Here is a 26,971-nt window from a genome sequence, read left to right on the forward strand (position 1 = left end):
CAGGACAGGTAGGGACAACAACCCGTTTGGAAACTGACAAGAAGATGCTTCCAACCATGAGTGCCAACCCTCAGGAAGAGCCCAATGTAATATTACAAGTTGCTGGAAATCCAGTTCCGTTTATGATTGATATGAGGCAACCACAACCACTCTCGATCAGGAACTAGTATTGGAAAAGGGATTCCAGCTATCAGACATTATAATCACTCTGTCAGGGTTCGAAGGCACGGAACGTACGTATTCACGTACCCAGCCACTGCAGGTGGAATTCCAGGGGTGCCAGTGTGAGGTTTCATTTACAGTCACCACCAGATGGGGGGGGGGGGGGGGGGGGGGTGTGTAATCTAGCAGGGAGAGACTTGCTCTGTCTGTTGGAAGTCGAGATTCTTTGCACAGACAATGCTGTCACCCTTGACAGGTGAACAACCGACAGCTTCTCCAGTTTCCGACCCCAAGTGGAGGGCACTTAATTTAGACTCCACTCCTTCTGCCAGCAGCCGACCCTCATGTGACTCTGTGCTTTGACCCTACGGGGTGCGCCACTGAGGAAAGCCAATATTATGCACCCCTCGATGGACAGAAGTTCCCAGTCACGGTGATTAGACAGGTTAAAGGAAGAGACGGTATTGCATTACTGGCCGAATTTCCGGATTTCCTTTGGCGACAGACAGAACTGGTGGTTCCCCATACCACTGTTAGTGTTTGCCCTGGGTTCAAGCCAAAGAGCCCAGGGTTCCTGGCCTACACCCTAACGAAATAAGCCTCCAGCACCGAGGGAGACTGGCAAGACTTGGCCGCGGGTCTAGTCTAATACGGGAAGGAGTCTGAGGTGAAGATGGGATATCTGGTAAGACAACCTTTTAATAGTGTTCAATCCCAAGATGCTGTATCCCATCTCTGTGTAATTTCAGGCCAAGAAATCTGTCGCACCAACTGTCCCCCTGTCTGGATCACAACAGAAGAAGGACAGACTCTCCCATCCATTTAGCAATATCCCCTCAATCCCGAGGCAACGTTTTATGAGGAAGGAAGCTCCTTTGTGGATCCAGCAGGAAAACGATATCCTGGCTATGCGATAGTGATGGACAGTGAAGTAATTGAGCAAGCCTCTTTTGAAGCAGCTGTCTCTGCCCAGAAGGCTGAGCTGTTTGCTCTGACTCGTGCCTGTATCCCAGCAACAGACTAAAGTGGGAACGTTTACACAGACTCCCGTTATGCATTTGGAATTGTACATGACTACGGGACTCTCTGGGAACATGGGGATTCCTGACTTCCTCTGGCCACCCCATTAGTAATGCCACCTTTGTAAACAACTTACTCACCGCTCTACAGCTACCTCGAGTTTTGTTCTTCTCAGGGGGATGCCTCTGAGGAGGAGTGAAAACTGTGGTCCCAGATGGGGGTGCCAGAAGGACCACGACCTAGGTTTTTGGATCACCAAAGTGGGACAGGTTTGTGTTCCTACACAGTTTTTACCAATACTGGTCGATTATATACATAATTGTACACACCTGGGAAAGGAGGGAATGGTTGGTAACCTGTACCCTGCACACCGGGTACGACTCCCTTGCCAGGTGGACCTTTTTGTGTCTACAAGTTGATTTTATTGAATTGCCTAGAGTACATTGCTATAGATACTGCTTAGGTATTATAGATGTGTTTAGTAGATGGGTTGAAGCTGTTCCAACTACCAATAATACTGTTATGACTGTTGTGAAGGTATTATTACGGGAAATACTTCCCGGGTACGGCCTGGCAGAGATGCTGAGCTCTGACAATGACCTACACTTCGTGATGAAAGTAAACAAAGGCATACGTAACGAACTAGCTATCAAGCAACAATTCCACTGTGTACACCACCCTCGGGCCGCTGGCACAGTGGAGAGAGCCAATGGCACTCTGAAGAGTAAATTGGCCAAACTAACAGTGGAGACTGGACTCGGTTGAAGGTCCTACCGTCACCCAGTTCCATATGAGGGTTACCCCACAGGGGAAAACAGGGTTGTCACCAGCTGAAATCATTTATGGATGGCCCATGATGACACCCTTGGGACTAAGACCTAGTGTAACATTGCTCCCAGAAAGTCTACCAGCAAAATTGGATATTCATACCCGAGGGGAAGACATGGGGACATATATATAACAACTAACCAAAATTTTCCAAGCATGCATTCACAGGTACGACAGGCTTACAAGGAAGAGAACTACTCTGCAGAGGGGAACCTGGGATATTTTTTTCCTGACAAACAACTGGGATTGAGGGAATCTTGGACCTCGGTGGAGAGGACCATATTAGGTGTGCCGACCGCTCCTATGGCTGTGAAACTGAAGGGGCAATCTCGGTGGATACATCATTAGGTGCCAAACATGTTACTGAAGGAACTGTGTAGAAGGTCACTCTCGGACTAATGGAAAATGTATTGGTTGTTAGTGGTGTTCATGTTTATGTCTTTGAGAGGGCTCACCCCAGCATCCGGGGGCCCCCATGTTAACACATTTCTGTCTTTCTGTCATACCTATGCCAAACAGGTAGAACTAGGGGCCTGCTGGGTTTGTGCTGAAATTCCACAGCATGGTAAAACTATGGTTCCAATGTCAGTAATCCCGCTCAACCAGAGTGAGGAACTCTCAGCCTGGGCTTTCTCAAATAACATCCGGGGAAGTGAGATGAGGACCTGTGGTCCAGTCATAGATGACTGTGGCTGTCAGTGTTTTGAGGAATGGTGTCTCAGGCCCCCACCAAACGGAACTTCCAATACTGGGAAACATGCATCCTGGCCATACTTGCAGGTGCCCAGCAGCAGAGAGGAACAACTGAGACTGATTGATTTTGGATGATTACTTTTCTCTCCTATGGAGTAGCTGGGAATTCATGAGAGATAATCAATTTGGATACAGCACTTGAGGAGCTGGCCACAATACTGCAGGGGCCCTGACAGAAACACAGGCCCAAGTAACAGAAATATCCACTGAAATTATTGCAATATGACAAACAGTCCTACAGAATTGTATGGCTTTAGATTTTATCCTAGCTGAGAAAGGGGGAACCTGTGCTATTATTGACACAGAATGTTGAACCTATATCCCTGATGAATCTGCTAACATTACATCCCTCTCCGAGCACACTGCAAAGGAGATTGACAGCATCAAGAAAGTAGGGCAGGATTTACACGGGTTCACCGAAGGATCGAAACGGTGATCTTGAAGGCCTGTTTGGTAATATGTGGGGCATGATACTGCATTATGGCCTAATAGTTGTACATATCTTTGTTATAATTACTGTTGTACACTGTCATTACCCACTGAGAAGTCAAAGCTGTACTCGGTTGCTTTCTCTGTAAAAAGTTACTGCTTTGTTGATCATGTAATGATCTAAAAGATGGAATGATAAAGTATGTAAAAGGGTTAACACTTCATTAAACAATAGCAGCCTGTTTTTCTGAAAGAAATTGCTGATGATCAACAGATGTGCTAAGCCATGCTGAGCCATGTTTCTTCTTGAGGGTAGCTAGCTAGGGTTTCAGGATGCTTATCTCCATGTGCACTCATGCGAAGAGATAGGACAGCTTCAGTCTGTTCTGTGTCTGGAAGCCATTATGACTGTTCTGTAACTTGTCTATAGGGGCGGTTCATGTAGTAAATATCTTTGGCTCCAACCTGTGTTGCGTGGGGAGTATCTGGATGGATATATCTGTGGTGTAAGGGGAATTGTTAGTCAGTTAGTGGATTGGGTGGGGACAGTCATCGACTGTGTCTGTCTGAGTGACCAACTGAGTAAGCCTCAGGTGCTTGGAACAAAGCATTTGTACTTATACGGTCTCTGAGTGACTCTCTCCAGATTCGACTTCCACAGAATAGGAGTGGTTTTAAAGGGCTGGAAGCTGGAAGCTCATTACCAGACCTGGAGTGATTGCAACTGGGTCTGACAGAGGCATAAATGGTTCTTCTGGGCACATTCAGTCTCGCTCCAACTATATCCCACCTTCCCTTATACAGGTATGGAATGTCTAAAGGATCAGAGTTTGAGTAAATGAGACTCACCAAACTTTCTCCTGACTGAATAAATGGAATCTCCGAGTCTCTTGAGGCAGAGCTGTTCTCTCCAGTTAATGCTTTCAGTCCTCAGGCTGGTTCACTTGTTGCTGTTCCCTTGTCTTCAGCCGTGGTTTGCTTCTAGTTGGGCTTTTTCTTCCAATAAACCTCTCACCGCAGGTCTAACTTTAACCAGAGAGATAATGAAGCACAATAACAATAAAAAGGAGAACCAAACATTTCTGGTTAATGTTACTAAGAACAAAACGTTGAAGGCTGATATAATGATCTCAGTAAACATTTTTTTATTGTCATTCACACATCACAAAATGATACAGGATAAGGAGAAGCCATCATTCAGTCAGGAACAGAATTAGATGATTCGATCCATCTGGTCTGCCCCACCATTTAACCACAGCTGATTTTCATTCCAACACCATATTCCTGCCTTCCTCCTGTAACCCTGAGCTACTCAGCAATCAGGAATATGTTAATCGCTGTCATAAATATACCCAAATGGCAGCTTCAACCAGCCTCTGTGGCAACAAATTCCACAGATCAGACATCTTCTGGCCAAAAAATTCTTCTCCTCTCAGTTTTAAAGGGAAGCTTCTTTATTCCGAGACTGTGCTGTCAGATCACAGTCTAATGGAAACATCCTCTCCATGTCCACTGTATCCAAGCTTTTCAGCAGTTGGTAGGTTTACTTATCCATACATCCCTCCACCACCCCCACCATCCCTCTGAACTCCATTGAGCACAGGTCCACAGCCATCAAATGCTCCTCATACATAACGCTGAACATTCCTGAGATTATTTTTGCAAACCTTGTTCGCAGCAACTGTACTGAACACATTTCTAGGAATAACAAACTAATTGGTACCAGGGTAATTTGCAGGGGAAAGTTGTGGTTACTTTACTGTTCTACTATCACAGAGTGAGCCATTTCCATGTCCATATTAAAACCGGTACATTTCAGGAAACATAAACCAATCCAGAGTGAATGTAATAAAAAGAAATTGGAATTACCAAACTGCTCAGCATGTAAGGAACACCTGTGGGGAGAGGAACAATCTTTACAATTCAGGTTAAAAACATTTTGTCACGATGACTTCATTTTCAGTTTTTAATGCAGATCTCCAGCAACTTGAGATTCTGCCCGATTTCCACCATTTTATCCAGATCTGACTTCCACAAAATGCGAGTGATTTTAAAGGGCTGGGCTGCTGGAAGCACATTACCAGAACTGGTGTGATTGCAACTGTGTCTGACAGAGGCATAAATGGTTCTTCTGGGCACATTCAGTCTCACCAACTATTTCCCACCTTCTATTGTACAGGTATGTAATGTATAAAGGACCAGTGTTTGAGTAAATGAGACTCACCAAACTTCCTCCTCACTGACTCACTGGGAACTCCAAGTCAGCTGATTCAGAGGTGTTCTCTCCAGTTGATGCTCTCAGTCCTCGGGCTAGTTCACTTGTTGCTATTCCCACATCTTTAGCCATGGTTTGCTTGCAGTTGGGGTTTTTCTTCCAATAAACCTCTCACTGCAGGTCTAGCATTAACCAGAGAGATAATGAAGCACATTAACAATGAAAAGGAGAACCAAACATTTCTGCTTAATGTTACTAAGAACAAAACTCACTGAAATTTAAAAGTTGAAGCCAAATATAATCATCTCAGTGAACAATCTTTTATTGTCCCTCACACATCACAAAACAATATGGGATAAGAAGGAGCCATCATTCTGTCATGGTAATACATAAGACACAGGAACAGGATTAGGTGATTTGATCCATCTGGGCTATAAACGTGCAGGAGCAATGTGTGGTTAAGTGCCATGCTCAAGGATACAACGCACTGCCTGGCCTGAGGCTCAAACTCATGACCTTCAGATTGCTTAACCACTTGGCCACGTGCACATCACAGAAACCACTCTCCCCCCTAGACTTCCCAGTCCCTCGGTAAAGCAGGCAGTGAAATCAAAGATCCCCACAACCTGGGATGTTCTCCTTTCTCACCCACCCCAGTCTGGGAGAAGACAAAACAGCCAGAAAGCTCAAGGACAAATGTGAGCAGCCTCAGGAAACGAGGCGAGTTCAGGGAAGTTAATGAACACAGTGGCGAAAATCACACTATGTGATCTTGCGTCACAAAGCGGAGGGTGGGGCAGATCCGCGGCACACAGCCTCACATGACCTATTGGCGGGACTTCCATTTCAACTCTGCAGAAATAGACAGCCTGGGCTCCTGGTTTGAATCGTTCAATGCAGGTTAAGTGAAGTCCACACATTTTTGACAAGCCCAGATAATCGGAAAATAAATGAGTAATTCGTGATCAGTTCAGGGCTCACGGCCAACAATGGATCTCCCTGCTCGGGACTGGTCTCAATACTCACTGATGGGAACGCGATATCTTCGGCCCGCAGACAGTGATCCAGATCCCTGGCTCCCCCACCCAGAAGATGAGGACCCTTTCCCAATCCCACAGATGAAGTACTTCAGCACTGAGCGGAAATGAAAACACCGCCCAGCCGGAGACAGAGAGCATGCGCGAAGTGAGTGCCTCAGAAACAGATGGGCAGATGCTGCCCATCTGTTGTTAAATGGGAGGGGCAAATGTGATCATGTGACCAGTGGGGTCTCCCACCACTCTGTGGAAAGAAGCAAACCTGCCACTCAGATCTCCTCTCACCTGAAATGTATCAGACATTTCAAGCCCCAGGAAAAATGTATCATCAGTCCACTCAGAATCACAATCAGGTTTATTATGAATGGCGTGTGTCAGAAAATTTGTTAACTGTGCAGCAGCAGTTCAATGCAATACATAATATAGAACAAAAAAACCCTAATTAAAATAATAAAAATAACTAAATCAATTACAGTATACAAATATCTGGGGCCCTTACTCTTCGTAATTTTTATGAATGACCTGGATGAGGAAGTGGAGGGATGGGTTAGTAAATTTGCTGATGACACAAAGGTTGGGGGAGTTGTGGATAGGGTGGAGAGCTGTCAGAGGTTTCAGCGGGACATCGATAGGATGCAAAAATGTGCTAAGAAGTGGCAAATAGAGTTCAACCAGCATAAGTGTGAAGTGGTTCATTTTGTTAGGTCAAACATGATGGCAGAATATAGTATTAATGGTAAGACTCTTGGCAGTGTGGAGGATCAGAGGGATCTTGGGTTCCCAGTCCATAGGACATTCAAAGCTGCTACGCAGGTTGACTCCGTGGTTAAGAAGGTATATGGTGCATTGACCTCCCTCAATCGCGGGATTAAATTTAGGAGCCGAGAGGTAATGTTGCAGCTATATCTGATGCTGGTCACACCCCAATGTGCTCAATCTGGTTGCCTCACTACATGAAGCATGTGGAAACCATAGAAAGGTTGCAGAGATTTACACAGATGTTACCTGGTTTGGGGAGCATGCCTTTTTAAAATTGTTTGAGTGAACTCGGACTTTTCTACTTGGAGCAACAGAGGATGAGAGGTGACCTGATAGAGGTGTATAAGATGGTGAGAGGCATTGATCGTGTGGATAGTCAGAGACTTTTTCCCAGGTCTGAAATGGTTATGACAAGACAGCACAGGTTTAAAGTGTTCGTGTGCAGTTGCAGAGGAAATGATAGGGATAAGTTTTTTACTCAGAGAGTTGTGAGTGTGTGGAATTGGCTACCAGCAACAGTGGTGGAGGTGGGTATGATAGTGTCTTTTGGATAGGTACCTGGAGACACTGGAGAAAAATAAAGAAAAACTAGCTTAGAAAAATAGAGGGCTATGGGTAACCATAGTAATTCCGAAGGTAGGGACATGTTGGCACAACTTTGTGGGCCGAAGGGCTTGTATTGTGCTGTAGGTTTTCTATGTTTCTGTTGTTAAGAGTGATGAACAGACCTGATGGACAATGGCTGCAGAGTTAACCATTCCCAACCCCCCTCCTGAGAACTACGAACTATTGCTGTTGTTATGCTGCTCATGAAAGAGAGAGATAAAGCCCAGGCAAGAACATCTGCTACAGATAAGAGGGGGAGAGAGACTGTTGATTTACTGTATTATGACTCTTCCTGGATTATTTACCTTCCACTACAAGGACTTCACTTTGCTCCTTAACATTCCTCAGGAGATAGCAGTAGTGGCCTGATATGATGGATACGGTCATTCAGAGTTGATGGATAGCAGAGACCCCGTGAGTGGGGATAAAAGGCAGGTCTGGAGAGACACCCTTCAGACACCACCTTCGGAGACCGAACCAGGAGATCGGTCAGTAAAGCTCACAGTGTTACAGCAGGGCCGGTGGGGACTTGTGTGTGTGTCCACTCATGCCAGAGTGATGAGTCCACCACAGAAGAATGGTCTAGCTGAAGGAGGGAGGGGTCATAACTGAATGGCCATAATGATATGATGGATTAAGAAAGCCACAAAAGGTTTGCCTGCCGCAGCTGTTGCTGTTACATCTCGCTCGCTCTCACTCTCTCTCCAACGATTTCAATACAACAGCCATAACCACCTCAGCATTTATGAACTGAACTCTATACTTTCCTATGACAATTCATTTACCCCTAGACATTGATAGAGCTAGTTTATTATTTATTATTATTATTCCTACACTTTTAGGTTTATTACTGCTAACTTGTTTTATATGTATATTTGCAATTTTGATAGTGTATTGTGTAGTTTACTAATAAACACCTTTAGTTTGGTACCACCAGACTCCAACGTATTCTTCTTTCTCTGCTGGTCAGACACCCAGTTACGGGGTACGTAACACTGTGAATAAATTAAAAATCGTGCAACAAACAGAAATACTATATATTTTAAATGTGAGGTAGTGTTCAAGGGTTCAATATCCATTTAGCAATCGGATGGCAGAGGAGAAGAAACTGTTCCTGAATCACTGAGTGTGAGCCTTCAGACTTCTGTACCTCCTTACCTGCTGGTAACATTGAGAAAACCACATGCCCTGGGTGCTGGAGGTCCTTGATAATGGACGCTGCCTTTCTGAGACATGGCTTCTAATCCTCTGGTAATCTTATAAACGTCTATCCAGTCTCGCCCCAGCCGGCACAGCTCCGGAAAAACAACACAAGTTTGTCCAACCTCCTGTTATAGCTCAGGCCCTCTAATCCAGGCAATATCCTGGTAAACCTTTTCTGCGCCCACTCCAAAGCCCCGATATCCTTCCGAGAATGGGGGCGAACAGAACTGTATGAAACACTCCAGATGTGGTCTAACTAGTTTTATAAAGCTGCAGCACAACTTCCCGACTTTTGAACTCAATGCTTCAACTAATAAAGACAACCTTGCCATTTGCCTTCTTAACCACCCGATCAATCTCTGCAGTCTCTTTCAGGGAGCGATGAACTTGGAGTCTAAGATCCCTCTGATCATTAACACTGTTCAGGGTTTTGCATTTAACAGTGTACTGTCGCATACATTCGACCTACCGAGCTGCCAAGATGATCATCACTAATCAAATCTCACTGAGATTTCTCAGGTCCTGTTGAATTTATTGCCAAGTGCACAAGAACGGGAAGGTACAGGGACAAAGAAACACTGACTTGTGGCAGCATCACAGGCAAGTACATTCAGATAACACACGGAACACAAATTGTACAATTCTTTGTCAGTAACAAGATAGAAACATGTTTTACTTCATCCTGCTAATAGGACCAGAACAACAGGGGCTGAGCGGCGGCTCATCTCAGACGGTTCGGTGTGAAGGTCTCACAACCCGGACCGACCCCGGCAGATTCTGTGAAGGAAGCGAGGCGAGGCCGCCAGTTCGGGAAAGTTCATCCCCTCCCCCTTCAGGTTTCACCGATCACCCTGTGTTTCTCTCTTCCCTCCCCACCCCCATCTTTTATTCTCCAGTCCTGCCGAAGGGTTTCGGCCGGTAATGTCGACTGTATTCTTCCCCTAGATTCTGCCCGGACTGCTGAGTTCCTCCAACATTTTGTGCGCGTTGCTCGAATTTCCAGCAACTGCAGATTTTCTTTTGTTTGAGTTCGGGAAAGTTAAGTCACTGCTCACCGTCAGACCTCCCCGCTCGGGACCGGCTTCAATACTCACCGAAGGGAAATTGTTGGTGTTGCCCCGCAGAGAATAATCCGTCTCCGGCTCGCCGTCCAAGGGGGCGACGACCCCCTCCGGATCCTGATCCCGAACCCGGACCCACTTCCACAAAGAACGAAAAAAACATCACTGCCTTGCTCGGGCATGTGAGCATGCGCACTGTGCTTCATGCGGCACAGGCGGTGGGCGGGGCCACGGAAACAACCCCGCAAATGCTGCCTATCTGCAGTAAAACATGATCACGTGACGCTGGAGGGTCTCCCATGTGACCGGTGACTGTTCCTCGCCCTTCACATACTGCCCTACCCACTGCCGCATTTCCCAAATTATTTCATTATTTCCCTATATCATTTCCATACGTATTTAGATTTTCCCTCGATATCTTCCCCGATCACTTTCCCTCCAGCCCCAGGTCACAGAGTTCTCAGAGTTATAGTTTCGATTCACTTCCCATCCCGACACACAATTCAGACCCACACAGAAAATGAGCAGGTTTCTTTTAAATCAGTCAACACACACAAAATGCTGGTGGCACGCAGCAGGTCAGGCAGCATCTATAGGGAGAAGCGCTGTCGACGCTTCGGGCCGAGACCCTTCGACAGTCCTGAAACGTTCCGAAACGTGGACAGCGCTTCTCCCTATAGATGCTGCCTAACCTGCTGCGTTCCACCGGCATTTTGTGTGTGTTGCTTGAATTTCCAGCATCTGCAAATTTCCTCGTGTTTGTTATTTAAATCAGTCTATGTTCATAAACACTCATTTCTATTCACATTCCTCTAGCCTCACTGGACAGGAACACTGAAACATTAAGTGAGAAACAACAGGAAGAGGCCATTCGGCCCCTCCAACCATCAGCAAGATGGAGGCTACTCTCCCATCTCAGCCACATGCTTCTACCGATCCTCATTTTCTCGATCCCTTGTGTCTCCACAAATCTGCCAGCCTCTGTTTTATGTGAGGACGATCACCGAGTCATCACCGCCCTCTGTGGTGTGGATTTACAGACATTCACCACCCTCGGCGTGGAGACATTTCCCCTCATCTCAGTCCCGACATTTTCACTGCCATCATATTTGACCTACCAAAATAAACCACTTCACACTTACCTGGGCTGAACTCCATCTGCCACTTCTCAGCCCTGTTCTGCATCCTATCAATGTCCCGCTGTAAACTCTGACAGCCATCCACACTATCCACAAAACATCCAACCTTTGTGTCATCAGCAAACTTACCAACCCATCCCTCCACTTCTTCATCCAGGTCATTTAAAAAATCACAAATAGGTAAGGGTCCCAGAACAGATCCCTGAGGCACTCCACTGGTCACCGGCCTCCATGCAGAATATGACCCGTCTACAACCATTCGTTGCCTTCAGTGGGCAAGCCAGTTCTGGATCCACAAAGCAATGTTCCCTTGGATCCCATGCCTCCTTACTTAGTAAGCCTTTCATGGAGTACCTTATCACATGCCTTGCTGAAATCCATATACACTACATCGACTGTTCTTCCTTCATCAATGTGTTCAGTCATATCGTCAAAAAATTCAATCGGGCTCGTAAGGCACGACCTGTCCTTGACAAAGTCATGCTGACTATTACTAGTCATATTATACCTCTCCAAGTGTTCATAAATTCTGCCTCTCAGGAACTTCTCCATCAACTTACCAACCACTGAGGTAAGAATCACTGGTCTATAATTTCCTGGGCTATCTCTATACCCTTTCTTGAATAAAGGAACAACATCCGCAACCCTCCAATCCTCCGGAAACTCTCTGGTCCCCATTGATGATGCAACGATGATTGCCAGAGGCTCAGCAATCTCCCCCCTCGCCCCCCCCCCCCCCCACAGTAGTCCGGGTACATCTCATCCAGTCCCGGCGACTTATCCAAATTGATGCTTTCCAAAAGCTGCAGCACATCCTCTTTCTTAATATCTACATGCTCAAGCTTTTCAGTCTGCTGCAAGTCATCACTACAATCACTAAGATCCTTTTCCATAGTGAAAACTGAAGTAAAGTATATATTAAGTACCTCTGCTCTTTCCTCCGGTTCAATACACACTTTCCCACAGTCACACTTGATATTTCAGGGTGAAAGGTGAAATACACTTGGGGAATCTGAAGGGGGATTCTTCACTCAGAGGTTGGTGAGAGTGTGGAATGAGCTGCCAGTGGAAGTGGTGGATGTGGGTTCAAGTTAGACACTAAAGAGAAATTTGGGTAAGGACATGGATGGGAAGTGTATGCAGGTATTTGGCAGTAAAAACAAAAACGGGTCGGTATTGACTAGAAGGGCCGAAAGGCCTGTTTCAGTGCTGCTGGTCTCTGTGACACTAATAATATTCTGATTTGTAATTTCCACAGTCAGTGCTTTGCTGCTAATTACCGAATCCGATAATTTATAGAATGGGTGTAGAGGCTGCCCAGTGACTGTTCCTGTGTTCACCCCAAACCCTTACTGTCTTCCCTCTCTGCCCCATCCTCCCTCTCACCGTGACATTGGACATACGTTCAGGGTGAAAGTGAATTATTTTGGGGAATCTGAAGGGGGATTCTTCACTCAGAGGTTGGTGAGAGTGTGGAATGAGCTGCCAGTGGAAGTGGAGGATGTGGGTTTGATTTAGACACTAAAGAGGAATTTGGGTGAGGACGTGGATGGGAGGTGTATGGAGGCTCTGGTGCAGGTAGTTGGAACTAGGCAGTAACAACAAAACAGGTCAGTATTGACAGGAAGGGCCGAAGGGCCTGTTTCATTGCTGCTGCTCTCTGTGACTCTAATGGTAATTTCCACATCAGTACTTTGCTGTTTATGACTGAACCCAGACATTTACCCAACCAAGAATTGAAAGACTCTTGGCTGGCTACAGAAAGCGTTTACAAGCTGTGATACTTGCCAAAGGAGGTGTTACTAAGTACTGACCATGCAGGGCGCCCAAACCTTTGCTTCGCGCCCTTTCCCTTTTTTGTTATTTTTAAACTGTAAAAGATGGAAATTAAAATGTAATCTTGCTTGAAATATTAAAGAAATGTGTCATCTTTGACTTTATGCCTTTTGGAAATCAGGTCATCTTTTACTCGCTGAGCTATACACAGTAACAGAAATTTTGACCAGGGATGCCCAAACCTTTGCATGCCACTGCTGGACTAAGTGTGTAAATGTAGGACGGGACCACGTTGGGGGAAAAAATGTGCTCGGTTTTCTAAAATTGACTCCTTCCACCTGAGGCCACGAACATATCAATCACCCCTCGGATATATTTTCATCAAAACATGAACAGGATTCAGCACTCCATGTGTGTATATGCAACTGCGATAAGAAATACAGACTAGAACGGGGATTGTGCCGGAGGATTGGCGTATTGCTCATGTGGTTCCATTGTTTAAAAAGGGTTCTAGAAGTAAGCCTGGCAATTATAGACCTGTCAGTTTGACATCAGTGGTGGGTAAATTAATGGAAAGTATTCTTAGAGATAGTATTTATAATTATCTGGATAGACAGGATCTGATTAGGAGTAGCCAGCATGGATTTGTGCGTGGAAGGTCATGTTTGACAAACCTTATTGAATTTTTTGAAGTAGTTACGAGGAATCTTGACCAGGGTAAGGCAGTGGATGTAGTCTATATGGACTTCAGCAAGGCCTTTGACAAAGTTCCACATGGAAGGTTAGTTAAGAAGGTTCAGTCGTTAGGTATTAGTGCTGGAGTAATAAAATGGATTCAACAGTGGCTAGATGGGAGATGCCAGAGAGTAGTGGTGGATAGTTGTTTATTGGGATGGAGGCCGGTGACTAGCGGGGTGCCTCAGGGATCTGTTTTGGGCCCAATGTTGTTTGTAATATACATAAATGATCTGGATGATGGGTTGGTAAATTGGATTAGTAAGTATGCTGATGATACTAAGGTAGGAGGTGTTGTGGATAATGAGGTGGGTTTTCAAAGCTTGCAGGGAGATTTATGCCGGTTAGAAGAATGGGCTGAACGTTGGCAGATGGAGTTCAATGCTGAGAAGTGTGAGGTTCTACATTTTGGCAGGAATAATCCAAATAGAACATACAGGGTAAATGGTAGGGCATTGAGGAATGCAGTGGAACAGAGAGATCTAGGAATAACAGTGCACAGTTCCCTGAAGGTGGAGTCTCATGTAGATAGGGTGGTGAAGAAGGCTTTTGGAACGCTGGCCTTTATAAATCAGAGCATTGAGTATAGAAGTTGGGATGTAATGTTAAAATTGTACAAGGCATTGGTAAGGCCAAATTTGGAATATTGTGTACAGTTCTGGTCACCGAATTATAGGAAAGATATCAATAAATTAGAGAGAGTGCAGAGACGATTTACTAGGATGTTACCTGGGTTTCAGCGCTTAAGTTACAGAGAAAGGTTGAACAAGTTAGGTCTCTATTCATTGGAGCATAGAAGGTTGAGGGGGGATTTGATCGAGCTATTTATAATGTTGAGAGGGATAGATAGAGTTGACGTGAATAGGCTGTTTCCATTGAGAGTAGGGGAGATTCAAACGAGAGGACATGATTTGAGAGTTAGGGGGCAAAAGTTTAAGGGAAACACGAGGGGGTATTTCTTTACTCAGAGAGTGATAGCTGTGTGGAATGAGCTTCCTGTAGAAGTAGTAGAGGCCAGTTCAGTTGTGTCATTTAAGGTAAAATTGGATAGGTATATGGACAGGAAAGGAGTGGAGGGTTATGGGCTGAGTGCGGGTAGGTGGGACTAGGTGAGATTAAGTGTTCGGCACGGACTAGGAGGGCCGGAATGGCCTGTTTCCGTGCTGTGATTGTTATATGGTTATATAGAACACGTACATGAGAGGCCAACTCAGAAAAATGAATCATCACCCTGGAAGAAAACATGAACCAGTGGAATGAGTAAGACCCTCCATGGGAGACATCCCAACGATCTGAGCAGACGAGATGGTGACAAATGAGCCCTGAATAAGGACGTTAACTCCCAATGTCATTCTTCCTCAGCCGGAGATTTGAGGGGCGAAGAACATCTCAGACAGAACTGCAGTCAGCTCAACTTCTTCAGGAAATTCAAGGGACACCTCTTCACCCAGATCGATGACAATTTGGAACCCATCACCACAACGGTGAACAACAGGGGAGGATTTGAAAGATCTGTTGTGGAACAGAATCAGGTCCAGCCGGCCTGAGTTGACTCTCTACTGTACACTAGGTGTGTTATAAATTCACTAAGTACCAGAGACAGTGTTTAAAATAGAACTGGTTTATTTGTCACAGATCTAGTCCCATTAAAGGTGAATATGCAGCAGAAGAAACTCCTTCTCTGCCCAGTGACCAGGGTGCAGAACTGGGTGTGGTGAGCAGCAGCGATAAATGCAGAGTTCAGCACTGACAACTGCTACGAAGGATGAACAGCTCTGATGGGCAGAAGGGTGCAGAGTTGCCCATGTCCCCCCCCCCCCCCCCGGGAGAATCACAAACTGTTACTGTTACCACGCTGCTAATGAGAGAGAAAGAGAGACAAAGGGAAAACATACTGGGACTGGAACATCTGCTTCAGATAAGGGAGAGATAACACCGGGAGAGAGAGACTTGTTGACCCACCATATTATGACTCCTGTTAGACTTATGGCTCCGGAGAGGGCTGTTTACTTGGTACCATTCTGTTCATTAAAATTCCTCAGTGGACAGCCGGAGTGGGCTGGTTTGATGGGCTAAGCCATTCAAAACTGATTGACACCTGAGACCCAGTGAGTAGGGATAAAAGTGAGGTCTGGGGAGACACCCCTCTAACGCACCAGGAGACACACTAGTGAGCACTGCTTAAGTGTTGGAACCCACGAGAAGGTGTGGGGCATCGGGGACCGAACAAAGGATCGGTCAGTTTAACTCACAGTGTTATAGCAGGGCCGGTGGGGTTTGTGTGTGTGTCCACCCTTGCCTGGGTGACGAGTCCACCACAGAAGAACGGTCTAGCTGAAGGACAGAGGGGTCATACCTGAATGGGCACAACACATCGACGGATCAAGAATGTAAAGGAAGGTTTGCTTGACTGTAGTTGTCACTGTTCGCTCGCTCTCTCTCTCCAACGATTAAAACACAAGAACCAACAACTACCTCAGCACGTATGAACTGAACTGAACATTATATTCACATATGACAATTCATTATCCCCTAGACATCGATAGAGCTTGTTTATTATTGATTATTATCATACCCACACTTTTAGGTTTAGTATTGCTAACATGTATTATCTATATATTTTCATTGTTGATATTGATTTGTATATTTTTACTAATAAACACTGTTTGAAAATAGTACCACCAGACTCCAAAGGATTCTTCTATCTTTGCTGGTCAGACACCCAGTTACGGGGTACGTAACACAACCACTCTCCAAATTGCATTTAGCAACAGTGATGGACAAATATCCAGCATGCAGCTCATTGAAACTTTCTCCCCAGTTTGAACCCGGTAGTGTGTCACAAGTGTAACGCGCTGTAAGGTTTCACTGCTGATGCAGTGGACTCTCTGCAATGTTTCACTGTTGAGTTAATGGCTTCTCTGCAGCAGCAATGTTTAGGGTAAGACTAGAGATAACAGGGTTTTGGAGTGTGGGACTATCCAATGACAGAAATGTTCTTCCTTGTGAGTCTGGAAGAGAGATTTCTGTGGTCTTTTGCTGGGGAGAGATGAGAAGAAGAGAGAGTGGGCCCTTTTTCTTTCTTTTTCATTACTTCCCTAACCATCTAGTCAAAGTAAGAATTACACATCTCAGTCGTTTAATCACATATTGTGTATCATTTGTTACTGCGGGGGTACTGATTTGTAACAGGGGATACATCACACAGCATCCACCCAAACAAGATTTCTTAAGTTTGGCCGGGCTGGGGGGTTAACACCCCCTATATTTAGCTGCTAGCCGAAGCAAGAGTTGCATAGGGTTAGATTACTGAGTGAATTGCTTCTGAAATACACAGCAGGTGAACGGTCTCTCCCCAGTGTGAACTCAATGATGCACATTAGATTGATTTTGCTGAAGGAATATCTTCCCAAAGTCTGAGCATGAGATCGGTCTCTCCACAGTGTGAACTCAGTGGTGTCTCTGCAGTTGAGATGTCCGAGTGAATCCCTTCCCACACACTGAAGCCTGAATTATGCTTCACCGTGTAAGCTACACCGTACTCTCTGCGTAGCCGTGTACCCGACGCGGCACCCTAGGCCATACCGTATGCCGTAGCCTAATGCGCACCTTACGGAAATGTAACTGTGCATCACAGACCGCGAGAACTGTGATCGGTCTGCTTGGTAGCAGCGCATTTCCTCCTAGGGATTTCCTGTTGCTTCGAAGTTGGAAAATGGACCAAATCGAGGAGAGGTTAAATGAGGAAGTCAGAAAATATCTACATTTCTAGGACTCTTCATTGGTATACTATAAAGACTTGCAAATGACATGAAATTTGTGCAAAGAAATTTCCACAAACGTCGGTTTGGACATCACGGACTGCACAAAGAAATGGAAAAACTTTTCTCTTTTCTGCGCTGCAGTAATTTCAATAAAAGTAACTCTTGTTCAACATCAATTAGCTCCAACTCCAACAAGATGTACTCAGCAGTCGCCATCATTCCCAACTCCACATGAGTCAATTCAACACAGTGGCATAGAACCCCAACACCAACTGGCGTTTTGCCAGAGCAACGCAGACACACGATCTCACAAGTAAAAATGCACACAACGGTGTAGGCCACTTGTGTGGGCTACTGTGTATGCTACACTGTAGCGTCTACACAGAGGGATAATTCAGGCTTGAGTCTGTGAACGGCCTCTCCCCAGTGTGAACTGACCAGTGTGCTTGTAGGTGGGCTGAATGAGTGAATCCCTCCCCACAGTCTGAGCAGGTGAATGGCTTCTCTCCAGTGTGAACTCGCTGATGTACCTTCAGTTTAGATGACAGAGTGAATCCCTTCCCACAGTCTAAGCAGGTGAACGGTCGTTCCCCAGTGTGAACTCTCTGATGTACCTTCATTTGAGACGACTGAGTGAATCTTTTCCCACAGTCTGAGCAGGTGAATGGCCTCTCTCCAGTGTGAAGTCGCTGATGCACCTTCAGTTGAGATGACCGACTGAATCCCTTCCCACAGTCTGAACAGGTGAATGGCCGCTCCCCTGTGTGAACTCGCTGGTGTGCCAATAGGTGGGATGACTGAGTGAATCCCTTCCCACAGTCTAAGCATCTGAACGGCCGTTCCCCAGTGTGAACTCGCTGATGTATCTTCAGTTGGGATGAGTAGGTGAATCCCTTCCCACAGTCTGAGCATGTGAACGGCCGTTCCCCAGTGTGAACTCTCTGATGTATCTTCAGGTCAGGTGAACAAGTGAATCCCATCCCACAGACGGAGCAGGTGAACGGCCACTCCCCAGTGTGAACTCGCTGGTGAGCCATTAAGGTGGATGACTGAGTGAATCCCTTCCCACACACTGAGCAGTTGAATGGCCACTCCCCAGTGTGAACTGACTGGTGTCTCAGTAGCTGCGATGACAAAGTGAATCCCTCCCCACAGTATGAGCAGGTGAACGGCCTCTCCCCAGTGTGAACTCGCTGATGTACCTTCAGTTTAGATGACAGAGTGAATCCCTTCCCACAGACTGAACAGGTGAATGGTCTCTCTCCAGTGTGAATTCGCTGGTGTGCCAATAGGTGGGATGACTGAGTAAATCCCTTCCCACAGTCCAAGCATGTGAATGGCCGCTCTCCAGTGTGTGAGCTCGCTGATGAGCCATTAGGTGAGATGACCGAGTGAATCCCTTCCCACAGTCTGAGCATCTGAATGGCCGTTCCCCAGTGTGAACTCTCTGATGTACCTTCAGGTCAGGTGAACAAGTGAATTCCTTTCCACAGACGGAGCAGGTGAACGGCCGCTCCCCAGTGTGAACTCGCTCGTGAGCCATTAGGGTGGATGACTGAGTGAATCCCTTCCCACACACTGAGCAGGTGAACGGCCGCTCCCCAGTGTGAACTGACTGGTGTCTCAGTAGCTGCGATGACAAAGTGAATCCCTCCCCACAGTATGAGCAGGTGAATGGCCACTCCCCAGTGTGAACTGACCTGTGTGCTTGTAGGTGGGCTGACTGAGTGAATCCTTTCCCACAGTCCAAGCAGGTAAATGGTCTCTCCCCAGTGTGAACTCTCTGATGTAGCTTCAGTTTAGATGACTTAGTGAATCCCTTCCCACAGTCTGAGCAGGTGAACAGCCACTCCTCACTGTAGACTTGCTGGTGAACCATTTGGTCAGATGACCGAGTAAAACCTTCCACACAAATTCAGTAAATGACCAGCCTCTGCCCCAGTGTGAACTAACTGGTGTGTCCACAGGTGGGAAGACCAACTGAATCCTTTCTCACACACAGAACAGGTGGATGGCCTTGTCCCAGTGTGAACTTATTGATGTCGCTTCAGTTGAAATGTCCATCTGAATCCATTCCCACTGTCTGAGCAGATGAATGGGGACCCCCTACCTATTTAAAATGACAGGCGTGCCAGTCGATCAGATGATAGAGTGAATCTCTCTCCGCAGTCTGAACAGGAATGATGATCGAGTGAATCACTTGCTCCACTTCTTAAATATCTGGACAGAGACAGCAAAACTGGTGTGTTGTGTTTTAGATTCCCGTAGAGAAATTCCTTGTGATTTGTAACCTGTAAAAAGATATACAAAATCCATCAGTGGGTGTAGGACAACATTTCAGATGAGATCACTGAGTTGTCAAGGTGTGATCTGACATCACACAGTTACAGTGAGGTTCAACACAAGTTGGAGAGAGAAATCATCATCTAGCTGGGCACAGTGCTGGCATCTGGAATGATCATCAAACTCTCTGATGCTCCTCCTGTCTCTATAAGAATGGAGAATTTCTGCCATCTCCAATCTGTGACTTGGCTCAGTTTGACTCTCTCCATTGGTATTATTCCCTGTTCCACTGAGCTGCATGGGTTCCTGGCCCCACAGTAACTGAAACACTCTCACCGAAAAAGCCGGCAGTGCATTCCACACATTTCAGCCCTGGGAAAACAAACCTCTGACTATGCACACGATCAATGTCCCTCATCATCTTATACACCTAAAAAAGGCTCTAAACATAAACAAGGAAATTACACATCGCTTTGAGGATTTGTCAGAAGTCTACAAAATCATGAGGGAGAAGATTGGGTAAATAAATGCAAGCAGCTTTTTCCACTGAGGTTGGGTGACAACTAGACGGCATGGGTAAGTGGGGAAGGTGAAAATTTAATGGGAACATGTGGAAAAGCTCTTTACTGAAATGGTTGTGAGAGTGTGGAATGAGATGCCAGCACAACTGGTGAATATGAGCTCGGTTTTACTATTTAAAAGAAGTTTGGATGGGAGCCTGGATGGTAGAGGTATAGATTTGTGTAAAAAGGGCCCAAAGGATATTGGGGACTCAGTTCACCACAACCACAAACTGTTCCTGCTGCCACCATCCAGGAAACGGTACCACAGCAAAAGGACCAACAGGCTCCGGGACATCAACTTCCACCAGGTCATCAGACTGAATAATTGATTTCTGTTTTCCTAACTGTCCTATGTACAAACTAATTATTATGAGTTAATTTAAATTACACATTGCACATTTAGATGGTAACGTAACGTAAATATTTCTACTCCTCATCTATATGAAGGATATTTGTAATAAAGTCAATTCAATTCACCCTCTCCACTATCTGTTCTGTCAATCTAGCTCTCATTCCCCCTACAACTTATTTAAACCACATCACCCCCCCCCCCCCCGCACTACCTCCAGCAAGCCTTATCACTGGGATATTAGTTGCCTCTTGGTCTGTTCCCCTAACTAACAAATCTCCTATCACCCCTTTGACTTTCGTCTGTCAGGTAATTGCCCCCAACAGTGTCTAAAGTGGTCCACCTGCTGTTGTGCAGGATAGCAACAAAGTACTCTGCGATGGCTATTTAACCTCATTCCCCTTCCTGACTCTCACACAGTTTCCTGTGTCCTGCACCTTGGGTGTAACTCACCTCTCTTCATGTCATATCTATCACCCCCTCCAACTGCTGGATGATCCAAAATTCATCCATTTCAAGTTCCAACTCGTTAAAGTGCCGGGTTACAAGCTGCAGCTAGATGCACATCTTGTAGGTGAGGGCATCAGGGAAACTGGAGGTCTCCCCTCCTTCCCTCCTATATCCCCTCTAATTTGTAATATCCAGTGTGCAGATAAATATTGTACTGTGCATTTTTTACCCAGTGATAAGATGTGCACAGTGAATTTTATATAGAGATGTATTCATTTTCACAGCTAGCAAATCACGGTCAATAGGAACTTTGATCTCCTCTGGGTTCGTAATGGGTAATGAAGGATTTTCTCACCAAAGCTTTTGCACATAGTCCATATGTGGTTTGCTTGCTAAACTATGCTTTAAAAAGTCAGATTTCCAAATATCAATTCACTTCTTCCCACTTGCAAATTCTCCAGCAACTTTTGCATCACCACAATACACACAGGTAACACCAGTTTCTGTATTCTACATAATTATTCCCCCTGAACCCTCCCCCAATGACTGACGGTGGTGAACTCAGTGAATGCAATGCCAATGAATATGAAGAGAAGGGCAGTAGTCTGTCTCATTGGAGTCTAGCACATTTGTGATCTGAAAGCTACTTGTTGCCCAGGGCAAAGGTGTTTGATATCACTAGGTACCTAGACAGAATTGGACAAAACATGTTCTCACCGCTAGAAAAGTCCATCACAAGAACACACACAAAATGCTGGAGGAACTCAGCAGGCCAGGCATCAGCTATGGAAAAGAGTACTAATGCTGAGTTCCGCCGGCATTTTGTGTATGTTGCTTGGATTTCCAGCATCTGCAGATTTTCTCTTGTTTGTGATTGGAGGTAGAACAAAGCTGATTTTCTCAACTGGTGATATAAACGATTTTGTTCCCTTTCTCCGAGTTCCTAATCCTTGCATTTAGACAGCTGGAGCTCAGCTCTGTCTGAGAGATCCATCGGTTCCCATTCCCTCATCAGCCGGAAGCTCCCCGGGGCCCGTGGGGCTGAGAGAGAGGGGAGAGAGCAGGACGGTCCCGGGATTGCGGACTACGGTGCCCGCAGTTCACAGGAATCGTCCCTCAGTCGGTGCTTAAGATAAAAACACAGAGAATCGATCTTACCCGCAGACGCTATTTCCAAGGCCTTCTGTGTACCGTGCGCATGCGTGATACTTGGTGACGTCATCGGCCCTGACGCCTGCGCATCTGTTCGGTGCTTCAGCGCCGGCGAAATTTTAAACGCACGGCCTTATGGGTAATCACGGTGCCATTAAATATTTCTGCAGGCTCTGGTTCAATATTCATACCTCATTTTTTTCGTGTGTGCATAGAAAAATCTGCAGTTGTTTTAACGCCGAAAGTTCCCATAAACAATATACTCAATATCAACGTTATCCAATGCCAAAGTAAAATGCAGATATAAAACACAGGAGATTCCACAGTTGCTGGAAATACAGAGACACACACACACAAAATGCCACATTTTCGAGTGGATTTACAAATCTCTCCTCTCACTCACTTACTTCGTGGATTACTGAGCTTTTCTACTTTACCATCTTACAACTTTAAGCATTGTTTCCCAAGATTGATTGTTTGGGAGCTATATATACGCACAACACTGTTAACTTCTGTTTATTTCGTTTAATCTTTTATATTTGGAGTAGATACAGATAAAGCTAGTGGTTTTCACATCGAAACCAGACTCCATTAGTGATCTATTGCTGCTGGTACGTAACAATTGCAACAACCCAGCTGTCTGAGGCACAGTCCTTTAAAATTGGTGAAAATGACCCAAAACGTTGAAAAGAGCGGAGAAGGAGTTTAACCAACTTCGTCCAGAGCCCTGAAGAACGTCAAAACCACAGTGAGCTCATCGTCTTATTCAGTGTGGAGAAAATCATGCAGGTGCATAAGATGATGAGAGGCATTGGTCGTGTGGGTAATCAGAGACTTTTTCCCAGGGCTGAAACAGCTAACACGAGGGGGAATAGGTTTAAGCTGCTTGAGAGGAGATGTCAGAGCTAAGGTTTTTAAACAAAAAGTGGTGTGCGTGTGGAATGCACCGCCAGCGACGGTGGTAGATGCGGATACAATAGGGTCTTTTAAGTGACTCTTAGATAGGTACATGGAGCTTAGGAAAATAGGTGGCTATGCAGTTGGGTAATTCTCAGCAGTTTCTAGAGTAAGTTACATCGTCGGCACAACACTGTGGGCCAAAGCGTCTGTAGTGTGTTGTAGATTTCTATGATTCAATGAAATTCAAGGGAAATCTCCTATCCCACGGAGTGGTGACTCGTTGCAACCTGTCATCTCAGGGAGAGTGAGAGGGAAATGGCAGGGATAGATTTTGATATTCTGATATGGAACAGAAACATGGGCCATGACCAGATGGGCCGAGTGGACTCTCTAATGTACACAGTGAGTGTGGTAGAGACAGTAAGTACCTGAGACACGGGATTTGATACAGAACTGATTTATCTTTCACAGATCCACAATATTAAACACCAGTCTAGTTTAAGGCTAACATCAGCAGAACAGACTCCTCCGATGCTCAGTGACCAGGGTTCAGTCCTGGGTGCGATGAGCAGCCGCAAGAACTGCAGAATCTGACAGTAACAGTCCCTCATGAACCTGCAGCTGCCTTCAGTCACCGTGATGGTTAAACATTTAACACGGAGCTGATTTGAACTTCCTCCCTGATGTGAAGTTGCTGGTGATGCAGCAGCTGGGATGATTGAGTAAAACTCTTTGCTCACTCCGGACAGAAATGTGGCCTCTATTTATTGTGAACTCACCGGAGCATCACAAGGTGGGTTAACTGAATGAGTCTCTTCGCACACACGGAGCAGGTGAACGGCCGCTTCCCAGTGCGAAGCTGTTGATGCATCTGCGATGAATGACGTCAAACTGCTATAACGTCATGGCAATGTATCAAGTCAGATCACGGACATGGACACGTGTTCGCTCCCTCCTTGTAGCGGGTGAGGCGCTGTGTTCTCTAGCATCTCCATGGTGCCTTCGGATAAAAACAGTGTTACAGCTCAAAACAAGTTGGAGGAATAATACTTCATCTTCAAACTGACCGCAGTTTTGGCATCAGGCACAATATCAAACTCTCCGCTTCCCTCTCTGTATCAAAATGGATCATTCCTCCTCTTCATCAGTCTGTGACTTGACTCAGTTTGTCTGTCTCCTTCGCATTCTGAGCATGCGCCACACACCCACTGAGATCACATTTTATTTACACGGCTGTGACTAGAGACTTTCTGATTATTATGTCCCTCCCGGCATTTGACGGTGGTAAACTCAGAGTCAACAATGGTATTGACCCTCAGGAGTAGGTGATTAGGCTTTTTCGTTGATGATCGATAAACTGCCGGTAGTGTGTGTCTGGATGAGTGGGTCGTTTTCAGACTGGAAGGAGGTAGCGTTTGGAGTACCCCAGAGATCAGTCCCTGACCACAGTTGTTCACAGTTTAATGTCCTGGCGGAGGCAGCGAGATGTGAGATGCCCCAGTCTGCTGGTGACGCAGAAAGAGTGGAGTTGGGGGAGGCTATTCACATGCAATTTCGTAGCTTTGCAATCAGTACATAGTGCACTGTGGGGCTGCAGTGGCGGGCTCCAATCTGCTAATTAGATTTGCTGACGGCACTACACTGATCGGCCGAATCCCAATTAATAACGAGGCAGCCTACAGAGAAGAAGTCATCACCCCGACACAGTGGTGTCAAGAAAACAACCTCTCCCTCATTGTGACAAAAACACAGGAGCTGGTTGTGGATTACAGGAGGAATGGAGACAGGGACCAAATTCAACATTTCCAAGTCTGTTATTGACACAAAATGCACATTTTAATATTGATCATGACACAATGTATTTTATACATTGTTAATGATTAAAACATATTTATAGATTGTTACTGACAGAGAATCGTATAACTTGTGTTCCGTGTGTTATCTGACTGTACTTGCCTGTGATGCTGCCACAAGTCAGTGTTTCTCTGTCCCTGTACCTTCCCCTACTTGTGCACTTGGCAATAAATTCAAGAGGACCTGAGAAATCTCAGTGAGATTTGATTCGTGATGATCATCTTGGCAGCTCGGTAGGTCGAATGTATGAGACAGTACACTGTTAAATGCAAAACCCTGAACAGTGTCGATGATCAGAGGGATCTTAGCCTCCAAGTTCATCGCTCCCTGAAAGAGACTGCACAGATTGATCGGGTGGTTAAGAAGGCAAATGACATGGTTGTCTTTCTTAGTTGAAGCATTGAGTTCAAAAGTCGGGAAGTTGTGTTGCGGCTGTTCCGAGCCTGCGATCGTACTGTGCCTGTTTCTTTAAGAGCGCCGGCGTGAGGAGGCGGGGCTATGACGTCAGTCACAGGCTGACAGCGCTGACTGTGGACTGAACCATAAGAGAGAGAGAGTGATCTGCAGACAGGCAGTCGGCCAGTCTAAAGAGAGAGAGAGACTGGAAAAATTGATCGCTTCAGTTAGTCGCAGCTGAGGCTTGGAACTCTCCGCTGCCCACAAGAGTGGGTTGATCATCGGTACACGGAACCACAACGAATGTGTGTGGCTGTCACTTCGTATAATCCATAGGAGTGAGTTTTGGAATATCTTGTGTTAACCCTTGCCTGGGTATGTTGTGGGGTAACCCCTGGAAAACGGTATTTCTGTGACAGGTCACTTCGCTGATAACTCGTCTGTGGACGGATTCAGCGGATAAGATCCTCGACGGCGGTTATTTTGAAGTAACCGCCTTTTCTCTACATTTCACCCTGGATTACAAATATCTCTCTCCCATCATTTATTCCGTGCAATACTGAACTTTCCTACTTTACCATCTCAAGACTCTGAGCTTTGTTCCCTCAGGCTCGATAGTCTGGTAGTTATATTTACACATATATACACGTAACACTGTTAACTTTCCTTTATTTCATTAAGCTACTATAAGTAGATACTAATAAAGAGAGTGGTTTTAACATCAAAACCAGACTCCAGTGCGAACTCCATTACTGCTGGTTCGTGTCTAAAACGTTTCAGTTCGTAACACAGTTTTATAAAACTAGTTAGACCACATCTGGAGTGTTTCATACAGTTCTGGTCGCCCCCATTCTCGGAAGGATGTCGGGGCTTTGGACAGGGCGCAGAAGAGGTTTACCAGGACCCTGCCTGGATTAGAGGGCATGAGCTATAACGAGAGGCTGGACAAACTTGTGTTGTTTTCTCCAGAGCGGCGCAGGCTGGGGTGAGACTGGATGGACGTTTATAAGATAACGGGAGGAATAGATAGAGTGGACAGGCGATATATTTTTCCCGGGGGTTGAAATGTCTAATACATTTAAGGTGAAAGGAGATGTGAGCGCAACTTTGCTTCTTTCCACGGAGTAGTGGGTAAATGGACATCTGTTTGGGGGTGAGTGACCAAAACGGCCATGTGATCCCGTTTCCTGTTCACGTTTTCCGCAGATCTGCAGCATGTGCGGGTCACTGCTCTACGTGTACGTGCAGCTTCATCTTTCCCCGTTCAGACAAGTCAGTGAGATCTGGATCGGTCACGTCCTCTCGTTGTCGGTGGACAATATGTTTTTTTTTGGGCAATATTTTCAGCATGTTTCATTCCACTGTTTTCACCTGCTGAAGTGCTGCCGATGTTTCAGGGTGTCTGACCCACTTATGTGAGAATTTAGCTTTTTATAATTATCTGAGCTTCTCATAAATGTGTACGCTTCACTCCACTACTTCCAAAGCAACAACCCAGTCAGTCAAACAGTCGGCACAATTAAAATAGTTTATTATA

General features: G+C 45.7%; 1 protein-coding gene across 7 annotated transcripts in view; it reads right to left on the reverse strand.

Annotated features, from left to right (window-relative positions):
• Positions 1-22,345, reverse strand: part of LOC140723611 (uncharacterized) — a 43,734-nt gene extending 21,389 nt beyond the window's left edge. For 3 of the 7 annotated variants that reach the window (XM_073038180.1, XM_073038183.1, XM_073038177.1), the window contains exons 1-3: positions 10,107-10,254; positions 5,417-5,589; positions 4,042-4,218 (exon numbers count right to left, since the gene is read on the reverse strand). The gene's annotated coding sequence lies outside the window, so the exon portion shown is untranslated. Of the gene's footprint in view, positions 1-4,041; positions 4,219-5,416; positions 5,590-10,106; positions 10,255-19,187; positions 19,779-22,290 lie in introns of those variants that run through there. The other 4 variants (XM_073038179.1, XM_073038178.1, XM_073038181.1 and 1 more) reach the window with 4 other exon arrangements.
• Positions 22,346-26,971: the final 4,626 nt, after the last annotated feature.

This window comes from Hemitrygon akajei, unplaced genomic scaffold (genome assembly GCF_048418815.1).
Source record: "Hemitrygon akajei unplaced genomic scaffold, sHemAka1.3 Scf000120, whole genome shotgun sequence".
NCBI lineage: Eukaryota > Metazoa > Chordata > Chondrichthyes > Myliobatiformes > Dasyatidae > Hemitrygon > Hemitrygon akajei.